Below are 12515 nucleotides of genomic sequence, written 5' to 3' on the forward strand. Positions count from 1 at the left end.
TTCTTCAAGGTTTCAGCTTTTGTTTTTCAAAAGAGGCAGTTTCTAGCTCTTATGGGTGCAAAGAAAACCTTCACCATCTGAAGGGAGAGTATGTCTGAGTTTGCAGACAGCCTGAAACAATGGCTCTAAGGTGTGAACTGCCCCATTCATTTCAATGAGCACTAACTTGGATGCCAATAATGCTAGTTAAGATTGACATTTAAAGTATTCAACTGCTCAAAGCATTTATGAAAGGAGGGGAAATAGATTAAGAATATCTATCTACACCAATATTCAGTAAATTAGGCGAGGGATTGGAAGGCTGAGCTAAAATAGATGCAGGGCATGAAAGATGTATATACATTAACATGTGTAGACCTTGAAAGATGTATGGCACATTCAAGGAGACATGGTGGGTTTCGTTTCTTGAAGGATGGACTCAGTTTTCAAGAGTTTCAGGAACATTGCTCAAGAACACTGCATGACTGGAGGGAGAGAATTTTTGTTCCCATGGTAGTTCTGGGATGAAAATGTACAGCACCCAGCACAATGAAGACCAACCTGGTCATGGCCTTTAGGTGCTACTACAATGTAAAAGCATTAAATAATAGAATATTGAATGATATTTCACGTGTCATATATTAAGGTTTGAACAGGAATCTCTGAACTATTGAACACCCAAAACCCTTTGAAGTTTGACCTACTTACCACATATATAATGATAATCTCCTATAGGTGTCAGGAAGGACTGAGAGATTTACTAACTAACTTCATGGGGCAATTCCCTGACCCCCTATTAAAATCCATGGATCAGAACAAAGGGTTCATATATTAGCCCTAAATAGGGAACTGAGGATTCCCCTGCCATGCAGAAACACTGTGTTGGTGTAAAGCTTTATGCTTTATGCCACTCACTCCTCCACTCAGACATAGGGGTTGTCTGGGATGAGGGGAGACATGCTAAATAGGGAAGACGCAAACCTGGGCTGGCAGAAGGATGGGACCATTCTAGCCTGTGTAAATAAGAGCAACCCTGTGGTTCCTCAAACTTGCCAGGGACTATTTGAGGCCCTGGCCCAGGGAAGGTGGAAAGATGCCTTTCAGCTACTTTTGCCTCCCCAATCTTTATGCTTAGTGTTGTTTAAGGAGTCAGCTTATAAAGAATATTTATTTCTGCATCAAAATACCTAGTGACACATCTGATCTCCAAGAACGCTCTATCTCCTTTTTGTACCTGAAAAAGGACTAACCCAATATTTCAATGGGAATAAACTAATATCAGTAAAGCCCACTATCTAAGGTACCCTTATGCACAGTAAAAGGGGTTAAAATATCCAGAAAATCCAGCACTACAATTGGTTGAGCATCCCTGTGGGGCTTTAATAATCTGACTTGTGCCCAGTACTTTTCCTGCAAAACTAACTCATGAAACGCTCAGTCTAATGAGAAGCTTTCCAAATCTTCAAAGAGATCTTGGCAGCGATGGGAATGAGGAGAATTATCTTTTATTTATACTTATTCCACCTTTAATAGAAAAGAGAAAATTCTCCTTGCTATGTCGCATATGCCCTGATTTCAGAATAATACATTTCACATGATGTTACGTGTCTAACCCAGTTTTATACCTTCCCCTCCATTTTACCTAGTGTTTTGTAATTGAAAATGTAAATCTGTTTTTCCCCATTAGAATGCACCATGGAATGGCAATTGGATAATATTAAGAATGAATGAACAAAAGGGACCTTTTGGTCCCAGCTCATACATACAGACTTTGTCTGAGCTAGCAAACCAGAGATTAAAAAAAGCACGGGGCATTATCCTGAACCTTTAGGGCTTCCTCTTATTAGGAATGTAGCACACATTTGCTTGGGCCTTATCTATGCAAATTGACCACCTTGCCTCCTATGCAAATTGGGGAAGCTGGTTTGCAGAATTGTCAGTAAATTTATGCTTCCGTTGGGCTTTTTGAGCATCAGCAAACCATGTACATTACTTCTGAACAATGACAAATTGTGTGGACAGAGGCAATTTAAGTTTATTGGACTTTTTAACCACTGAATATTTGGTTTGGTATAATTGATACTTTAACAGATGAGAGATTAACAAAAGAGGCTGAATGGTTTGGATCTGGAACTGGATTCAGTGTTCAAATTCATGGCTCATTTAGGGCTATGGATTATGGTTTTGGTTCAACATCAAAAGCTACCAAAATCATGCAAGCTGTTGTCATGAGAATCTGGCCTAAAAATATCAGAAACCTCAGGAGATCTGCTGACATTGTGAGATTTCTGCCATTTTGAATTATGGAAATTTCGCAAGCTCAGTTACTCTCACAAGATTTGACACACATTCAGTTTGGACTTGAACTTTTCAGTTTTAGCCCAAAGCCCCAGGAGAAGATTCAAATCAGAACCTAATCCTGTTTAAATTTGAAAGGGTTTAGCGTTCAGAATCTGGTTTTGACCCATCTCTAATATTAATGGAACATGGTTTATGAGAGCTCTGCTTCTGCTTTGGGATTTTCAACCATCCCAATAAGTCTTAAAAATGTAAATGTGAAGATAGTAAAGAAAAAAGAAAAACCCAAAATTTTTACTGACCTGAATTATTCTTGATACAAAAAACCCAACAACGTATCCCAGCTAGCTGCTGTAGAGATGTTATTTCAGCACAAAACTTACTATTCATAAATATATTCAGCATTAAACCAGTAGACAAAACAGGGAATTGGCTAACAATTGCTTTTCTACATAATCAAAGATGAATAATGTCATGGTTATAATTGTTTTTTTTATTTGTTCCTCTTTCAATTAACACCCAAGGCATGTAAGAGCATCTGCTGCAGCTACTTCTATAATCTTCATGTAATTAAACAACTTATAGGGAACAGTGAAAGCTTTGCCTACAGACTAGACATAATGCAATTTCAATTTGACAGCACTGCCTCCTCCCTCATACCAAAGCACTTAGAATGCTGTAGAAGATCATTCTGATTAGACTACATTAGAGTCATAATAGACCCTATCCTTTTAATATTTAAGAATCCAATACATAAAGATGGTTATCAATGGGGTCCGGGGTCAGTGTGATAGAAGGAAAGTCATTAATATGGGGCCAATAGTAGACAAATTAAAATAAAAACTTCAAATGCACAATGAATTTCAATCCTGTTCCTAATAGTCATGGTGTCCAAATCACAAAACCATCCTCACCATTAGCACTAATCACCAGAGTTGGTCAGAGAAATTTAGATGGAAATTTACATTCCATTAGAACTAAAATGCTTCATAAAATGGGGTCATTTTTTTTTGTTTAAGAAGAAAACCAGAAAAAAAGTTCAGAGAATGTTAAAATGTCCTATTTCAACATTTTTACAACTAAATATTTCAATTCTTCATTTTGAAATGACTCTTCAGCCAGATTTTTTTTTATAATTAGGTACTGTGTTATATTACATTGTAATACCAAAGTTTAAAAAGTCAGACTCGAAATGAAACAATTCACTCAACCCAAAATAATTTTATTTTCACTCTTTATTTTCACTCTTTTAAAAAATTTCCAGTTTTAATTCCTATTGGAATGCAGCCAAATTTTCAAAATGGAACTTCTGTTTTCCTCCTCACAATTCTACTCATTACCCCACCTGCGTAAAAGTCTTTTAGACTGAAAAAACATAAAGACTGGACTCTGCCACTCATCCCCTCACACTTCAAGAACAGCATCATCACATGTTGTAATACTGTAGCCACTATGTCCATCAAAAATGTTGAATAAGTAAAGTATGGAAACAGAGTCCATTGTTAATATATCTAGCAGTGATTTTTAAGAGTCTTCCATTTGCTATTTCGATTGTAACCAACTTGGGGGCAGGGATGCTAGAACTAGCGGTGCAGCAGCATCGTCTGGCTTGACGGGGTTTCCATCATATAAAGGGTTTACAGTTTTGTTCAATGGCTTTCAGCACCCATACTATAGACATTGTTCCAACGCTACTGTTTGGGGGTCTCTGCCATTTATTTGGGCCTTTCTGGATGACAGTTATAGACACAGTGATTGCAGCTTATGCTGTGGTCCACAAAAGGGCAAAGAATGTCTTGTGATGGACAACACAGTACTTGTAATTATAGACTTACTAACTTTATTGCAGGCACCATCACAAACATGGTAAGATTTGTCATTTGTTTTTGTGTCCCTTTTTTCATGAAAAGCATCATCTCCACTCATTTCGGCCCCAGTCTTGCTATAACATGTGCACAGTCAAATCCATACCTGCATGGAGCATCACTGATTTCAGTGGTGCTCCCTGAAGATACAGGTGTCCACGGGTGTGTATTTCATTACAGGATCAGGTCCTTAGTCTATGTCAAAGTGCAGCCTTAAATTATTGGTGTATCTAGAATATTTTGTGGAAGCAGCGGTGGCAAATAGACAGTACCAGACAGTACCAACCACCTCGTCCCTCTGTTCAGTATTTCCCAGCCTTTTTTTAAAAAAAAAAAAAACCCAAACAGGTCATTTTTGAATGTTTTCCCTCACCGTTTCCTTTGCACAAGACCCATTGGTATGAAATAAAAAACAACCCTCTCTTCAGATAAAGGATAAATGGTAAGAATCTGAGAGGGAATTAATTCTAGGATATTTGAATGCATATTTTTTACATTAAAAAAAGAAAGAATTGAACCTTGGTGGCTTTAGCCTATCCTTTGTTCATGATGGGTGTTCAGCAATATGGCTGTGTAGTTCCTCTTTTCCTTCTAGTAAGAATTTCCCTCCCGGACTCCAGTGAAAGGGTTCCAACCGGATCTCTATTAAAATGACATAAATGTCAATGTGAGAGTCAAACAGCTCATTTGTTGTAATAACTAGTGGAGGTCAGTACTCAAAGTATGTATCTTGAATTAATACCCCCCCTCAAATTCACTGTCATTACTGGCTCAGTTTAAGCTGGGTCGAGGTATATTAGAATCCCATTAATGCTGCTCGTATATCAACTGTGTTCTCTCTCTCTCTCTCTCTCTGGCCTCTGGCTTGCACTTCTCACAAGCAGCTCACACATTCCATGTGAGGAATGAAAATATCATCAAGTTTTCAGATATAATTTGCCTATCTTAGCCGTCATGTGATAGAGTTTTTTAAAAGTGTGTTTTTATAAAGGTCAAAACAAGAGATTAAAATATTGTATGAATATCAATCATGCCTCTGCTGCTAGGGACAGAATCATCAATGGAGAAGTTTAATTTAAGCAGATGCAATACATCATCATGTTGTTTTAAGCATGTCTGTAGAAGAAAAACACAAGTGTTTGCTTTTGGTTGGAAATAAAAATGACGGATGATGATTTCAGCATGAAACCTGTTGTGATCAGTTACCCTAGCACACTGTTTTTTTATGATCTCTCTCTAGTCTTGTTTGGCCTTGGTATGTTCATTAAGGGATTCTATTCAGCACCCAGCTAGAGTACAATCGATGGACTAGATGTTGAGTTACAGATGGTAATAATCAAATCCAGACCCCTCACTTCTGTAATGGAACTGCACTCATTTCTATTGCCTAGGGAACCCTCGGTGACACAGGGACAAGGCTTAGATTTGTTTCTAAGCTAGGCTAGGGCAGTCTCAGGCAAGGGTATAAGGAGTGAATGGACATGAAGACTAAACTACCATTCCATTCTTAGGGGCTTGCCTACACTACTGCCTAAGTCGATGTAAGTTACGTTGCTCAGGGATGAGAATCCCCCACCGCAGCGATGTAACTTACATCGACTTAAAGCGGTGTCTACATAGCGCTATGTCCGCGGGAGACGCTCTCCCCCTCAACATACCACGTCTTCACCAGATGAGCTATATCGGCTTTGCATCTGATAGGGAATAGCTTTTCCATCTGTACCCAAGCTGTGTATGTGGCTAGATTAATGGTTCAAATGCTTTGGAGTCCGAAAGCTGACCAATCTAGGTAAGTCAATTAATTTTGTTTCTACCTAATTGGTCTGTGTAAGAAGTTGGGGGTATGTGTGGGATTGGAAATATTTGCTAAAAGAGACTAAACTCCACCAGGCTCTGACCCAGGGCCTTATGCGGGTCAACTGTGTCCAGTATCCTGGAGTGTCCTTGGAGTTACCTTCCCTGGGTCACTTCTTACCACCTCTCTCCCCACAGCCCCAACTCCAATATAAGGAACAAAAGAAAAAGAAGAGATAACTAAACCTTAAGCCCCAACATGCAATCCTGTTCCTCACAGGGAGGCTTCTTCAGCACCCTTGTCCAGGAGCCCCCAGGATCGGTCTACGTTCCTGCTCAGCCTCCCCCTGACTGAGCTGAGTTGCTCCTTTTTAAGTTTCCTCTCCAGCTAGAGCATGCGCTGCAGGTCTGGAAGGGCAGAGCTGCCTGGGCCCAGTATTGTCCTTTAACCCCTTCAGGCCCAGTGTGGGGTTTGCACACACCCCATCACAATATACAGCAACCATATTGAAATTAGAAAAATAACGTAAAAAGGCTTGGGAAAATCGGCTGATCTAAAGGCTGGATTGCCATTCTCCAGGCAGCTGCACACAGCGGTGAAATGGATAAATCACAGCATACATGAAAAATGGGAAGCAGAATTTCCTAGCATCATAGAAGACTACTCTAAAATGCACACTCTGCCACATGTCACTGTGGGCATGAGAGCCTGCTCCTCTGCAACTGCTATCTGGAGCAAAAGTTATTGGATCAGTTTCAATTCAAATCTCACCAAAAAACATACCTTTTCTTCCCTCATTATATCTTTTAAGCTCTCTCCTCAACTTCTCCTACTATTCATCTTGGTAACAAGAACATCAAACTCTATGGTGCTTTGGGCTAGAGTTTATATGAAAAATTGTCATAATTCTACAGTGATATTGTATTGCAAAGGAAGGATTTTGTGGTTAAGGGACTGGACTGGACTGGGACAAGGGTGATTTCAGTTCAATTCCCAGCTCAGTCACAAACTCCTTATAACACCTTGGGCAAGTCACTTAGCTGCTAAGCACATGCTTATGCATTTTGCTGGATCGAGCCAAAGTGCTCAGCACCTTGTGGGATCAAACCTTGAGTAATGCCACTGGGATTACTCAAGTGCTTAAAGTTAAGTATGTGCTTAAGTGCTTTGTTTCTCAGGTCTTAAAGTTTAGCATGTCTAAATGTTTTGTTGCAGCTGAACTAAAAATAATGCTTTGTTTCTTGTACTGCACCTCCTTTGTACTCTTTCAGGGACTAGATACAAGTAAATAGATGCTTTATAAATATATACATAAATTAGACAAATGGATCAGGTTACTTGTAAATAGTTTGGTGGGTGCCCGTGAGTATTCAGCGTTTAGGGTTTTGTCAGTAGCCACTACTCTCTAATACTGGCCTTGTCTGAGATCATCACTGACTTATTCGTTCATGTGGTACAAACTCTAATATCTTCAGCTATATTTTCCTAGCAACCACTCCAATTGGAGAACCTCACTGATCAGAATATGGGAACTTCAATGTGGTGGGTGTAAAATGATCTACAGATTAGCCACAGATTTGGTGAATCATTGCAGCCGTCTCTTTTCTTTCCCTGAAATACTTCATTGTATACTTTATATTAATATTTGATTTAGACCTGGCTCTACAAAGGTCATGAACTGAGAGAAAATCCCTAGTTATTAAATTGCATATCAGTTCAGTTTTATTAAACCACTTGGGTCTTCAAATTACAATAGTATATTGGGAGAAAGTATTTAAGGTTGTTATTTGCATTTAAATTAGCTTTGAAGTATAGAGAATAGACACAGAGTTTTTCAAATAAAATTTCCCACTGCTATGAAGAAAGAGGTTCTGAAGTAGGCAGCCTCCAAAATTTAGCAAATAATTGCCATGAACACTTTACTTGTTCAGCAGAGAGGAAATTTTAAGTGCTGCTTATAAAACAAGTGCCGTGGCAGGGGAAACATAGCAATTGAGTAAGTTAATTTTCAGAAAAATATTTCTTTTCCTCATCACCGTTTAGCTGAAGTCTACATTTTGAAAAGTGACTAGTGATTTTTGGCTGCCTCGCTTGAGACCCCCTAAAGGGCAGAGACCCCTTAAAGGGCACTGATTTTCAGAAGTGCTGAGCACCCATGCTCTGAAAATGAGACTTTTTAAAGGTGTATTAAGTTGGGCATCCAAAAAATAAGGTTGTTTTTGAAAATTTGAGTCTAAGGCTGCTGCTAGAATTGAGGTTCTTTCCATTTGGTACCACCCACTGTAAGCTGAGAACTGAGCAGGGAATTAAAAGCCCATACACCTGTTGGACAGTGTGTCTTCTCTTCTCCCTTTTAATACAATGATACTGTTGTTTGCTTCTCGTTGGTCTTATCCTTTGAAAATCTGGAAGTGTTTGCAAGGAACTGTAGGGCTACTTGTCTTTGGACTTGGACTTGCTTGCTGCTTCCAATATTATTAGTTGTAAATTGCTAATTACCTATCCAAAATTTTCCCCTTTCCCTTGGTCATGTTATGGTGGATTTCCCAAGATAGGGGTTTTCCTACTGTTTCTGGGCTGTTGGTTCTCTGTGAAATCCTTAACATTACAATCCTTATTTGGGGTTCTCTTTCTTTACCACCTCTCCTTGATTGTGTGTCCTAAAAGAAGGCAAAAAGCGAAGGAGGGAGGAACTGTAGAAACAAAATTCTGTCAAATGACCTTACCATGATAACACAGAGGATGCAAGGAACAGTTTCACTGCTCCTAATCCCCTCTGTTGTCTCCAATAGCCATTACGATTTTGGGGGCATGCCAGTTAACAAACAGGTCACAAAGTTTCACTAGAAATAATTCTATCAACTATTCAATCCTCTGGATACATTTCATTAGTCTGAATCAAGTGGAACAGTTTCCATTAAAGACGTTTGATCTGGAACAAACTACTGGGAAAAAAACAAACATTCAAAACTTTTATGGGTGTCACTTTCTAGATCAAGCAAAGTACTGTGTCAGGGAATCTGAATATCCATGCTAATGTATACTCCTTATGGCAGTACTGCTTTTCACGAATATGATGATGACTGTCAAAGCTCTGCAGGTCATTCACTATTGTCAAAAAGAAACAGTCTAAAAATAAAACTGCCAGATGTTTATGAGAAGAGAGGAGTTACTGTATTTTCTCAGCTCAAGTGGGTAAATATGAAATACACAATAGTGATTAAGAGATTACAATGTAGTACTGAGTTTTCTCTCTTCTTCCTATATTATATCAACTTTAGATTAATATTTTCATCAATTTTGCACAATATGTCATAAAAAGTAGAGCTAGGAGTAGGTAAAATAAGTTCAGTGGGTCATTATGTGAAGCAATCGTTCAGAAGACAATAAGAAGATCAAGACAGACATGCTTCAGAATATTCTACAGAAGCTGAAATTTATCCCCACACTGAGGGAAAATTCAACACTTTACATGATATTCAAGTGGAGTGAAGTAGGCCTTGTGCTGGCCTCCACACAGGGTAGTTTCACCCTTTCTGCAAACATTAATGCCGTTACAACTTGACCGCTCAATGATTTGCAGGAAGCAAACACAAAAAAGCCACACAGCTGCAGCAGACTCATTTAAAGTTTAAGTGAATATTTGTGGAAAATGTTTTTACACTATTCACCCTGCTCTGATGATCACACATGTGCCCTCAGTGTATTTTTTTTTTATTTTGGCATTGCTTTGTAAGTAGTTAATACCATTGCAGTTACTAGTTTCTATCAGTCCAAAAGAACTAGGACAACAATTTCCTGTCCAAAATGATTTATGATCTCACTTTGTTTATGTAAATGTCCAAATTTTAGTTGTGAATTAAACTACTGTGGTAATGTGTTAAACAATTTACAAAATATATTTAAAAGGCTCACTAAACTTGTTTCCACTTCACAAAGCTTTTCAAGTTCATGCCACTTTGATTGAAAGTAATAGAGAAGAGGCACAACAGAATACAACACTGAAGCCAAAACCTTTCTACAGGTTAGCTGAGGGGTTCCCATCACAGTAAATAGAAGTTGCGTGGCTAAAAGGATATGTCTACACAACAACTAGACACCTCCACCTGGTCCATGCTAGCCAACTCTGGTTAGAGCCCTGCAAGCCCAAGTGAGCTGGCCAACTGTGGGTTTTTCTTTGCTTCATAGACATACCCAGACAGAACACAAGGCTTCAAACACACACCACTGAAAATTAAACACCAGCCAAGATACACATATGAGTCAGTTTTGCCAGGCAGTTGGCAACCAATCTGTAATGAGATAACTTTAAACAAGAGTGAATACATGATTCACCGTTCTGTTTCACCAGGGCAGTTACACCAGTTTTATTCTAGTGTAAGAATGTTAGGAGAATAAGAGCTGTGAAGAATATTTTTAAAATGCAACTTCTATGAGTATGCATGCAGCTTTGTGTGCATGAACACTTACATAAATGCACATCTGAATACAATCACTTGTACGTGCAGTGTGCGAAATATACACATGCAAGCTCTGTTTTGCTAAATGGGTGCTGCATGTGCAAATTCTATGTGCAAAAGAGACGGTGCTTGAAAGTGAGGTGAACATGCACTTGTGCAGAGAAAGAGGTCAGAGGAGGTTCCTTTCCAAATATGGTCCTGGTCACCTCTCCATTTCAAATGCATATGGGGCTGATTTTCAATAAATGGATTTTTTCAATGGAAATTGTGTTCCTAAATCTCTTAGGCACTTTTGAACATCTGCCCCACAGGACCTAACTGACCAATGCACCTCTATAGAATAGATATAGTATATTTTCTTGCCACTTACCTCTTCATGTTTTAGCCTTCTTCCAAAACTCATGACTGTATGCCTGTCATGTAAATTGATCTCTCAATGCTCTGTGGATATCCAATCCAGGTATCAAATCTTGGCTTCCCCCCTTGATCATCTTCCTTCCATGATCATTGCAAGGGCCATCTTACCAATATAAAAGTCTTGGGTTTCCAATGATCATCCAATGTTCCCGCTAATTTTTCCCATCCATGTGCAGAATGAATTTTGTTATGTGCACCAATACGGAGGTGGTGTGTAACATATTAGTGCACATAACAAAATTCATGTGGTGGGGCTGGGGCTGACGGGTTTGGAGTGTGGGAGAGGGCTCAGGGCTGGGGCAGAGGATTGGAGTGCAGGGGGGTGAGGACTCTGGCTGGGGGTGCGGGCTCTGGAGTGGGGCTGAGGATGAGGGATTTGGGGTGCAGGAGGTGGTTGGGGCAGGGGGTTGGGGTGTGTGTGTGTGGGTGCAGGCTGGGGATGAGGAACTTGGGGTGCAGGCTGCCTTGGGGCTACAGCAGGAAGAGGGGACTTCCCCCCAGCTCTCACTCCCCGCAGCAGCACCTTGTCTGGGGGGAGAGGTGCCTCTCCCCTCCGTGGCAGCTCTGGGGCTGAGGCCATGGGATAGGCGCCTCTCCCCCAGCCGTGGCAGGTCCGGGCTGGGGCTGGGTTGGGGCACCTCTTCCTCATATGTGGCAGGTTGGGGGGGGAGGGAGGCTGGGCTGGGGGAGGGTCACCTCTCCTCCTGTCTGCAGAAGGTCCAGTGGGGCTGGGCTGGGGCCAGGAGAGGGTCACTGTGGCAAGTCCGGGACTGGGGGAGAGGCATCTCTCCCCATCGCAGCCCTTAGCTCCTGCATGGCCACACAGTTTAGAGGGAACTTAGGACATGTCCATACCAGCACGCAGTACATGAATCAGAGAGTAAAATAACTGACAGTTAAATAAGACCTGGCAATTACCACGTTACATGTCAGACCGGAGTAACAGTGTTGCTGAGTTTCACTATATTTAGTATTTTTCTTTAAGCCTCAGTTTCTGGAAGCAAGTGAAGGTGAGAATCTCAGCTTTCATTTAAAAAAGTAGTACTTTTTGGCCCTGATAGTTGTGGAGAAAAAAGTTTGGAAATGTGATCCAAGTGTACTCTAGAAGGTCAGAAACCAGAAAGCAAATAGAAACAGGCCAGTATTTATGGGAGTGTGAAGTCTTGTGATTTTAAAGCCAGTCTATGATGTTTGGGGCCTGACTCAATTTTTTAATGCCCTTGGAACTATGATCAGCCCAGCTGTCTGAAGTCTCTGAGGGGCTAATCAGTTCCTGGTGGTGATGGGTGGAGCTGAGCTGAGCTAAGCAGATTATATTTGGTATAAAAAGTTCCTTGCTAGTTGAACTCAAGAGCCATTAATTGAAGCAGCTGGGTGGGAACAGGCAGGGTGGGGGTGGTGTTGCCTTAAAGGGGGGAAAAGGTAACTCTTAGAATAATTCAGGTGTGGTAGAGGGAAAGAAAATTGATGCCCCTTTTTCTCAGAAGTGCAGATATGACCCACTCTGGTATCTGATCACCCAGTGGACCAATACGCCAGGTATGGAGTGGTGTCTAATGAAGAGGAGACAGGTAAGTAAGGTGAAAGCAAAGAGATGTGTATCAGGGATAAGAATACAATTAATAGGGAAGGGGGAAAACCACAAACCAGTATTACAACCAATAACAATAGTGACAGTGACTTCCAATGGGGCATAAAGCC

The 12515-nt window shown here is 40.4% G+C and overlaps 1 long non-coding RNA gene across 1 annotated transcript in view; it reads right to left on the reverse strand.

Annotated features, from left to right (window-relative positions):
- Positions 1 to 4743: 4743 nt before the first annotated feature.
- Positions 4744 to 12515, reverse strand: part of LOC120398110 — a 64529-nt gene continuing 56757 nt past the window's right edge. Inside the window, exon 4 of the long non-coding RNA XR_005594195.1 lies at positions 4744 to 4784. This is a non-coding gene — a long non-coding RNA (uncharacterized LOC120398110). The remainder of the gene's footprint in view (positions 4785 to 12515) is intronic.

This window comes from Mauremys reevesii, linkage group 1, assembly GCF_016161935.1.
Source record: "Mauremys reevesii isolate NIE-2019 linkage group 1, ASM1616193v1, whole genome shotgun sequence".
Classification (NCBI taxonomy): Eukaryota; Metazoa; Chordata; order Testudines; family Geoemydidae; genus Mauremys; species Mauremys reevesii.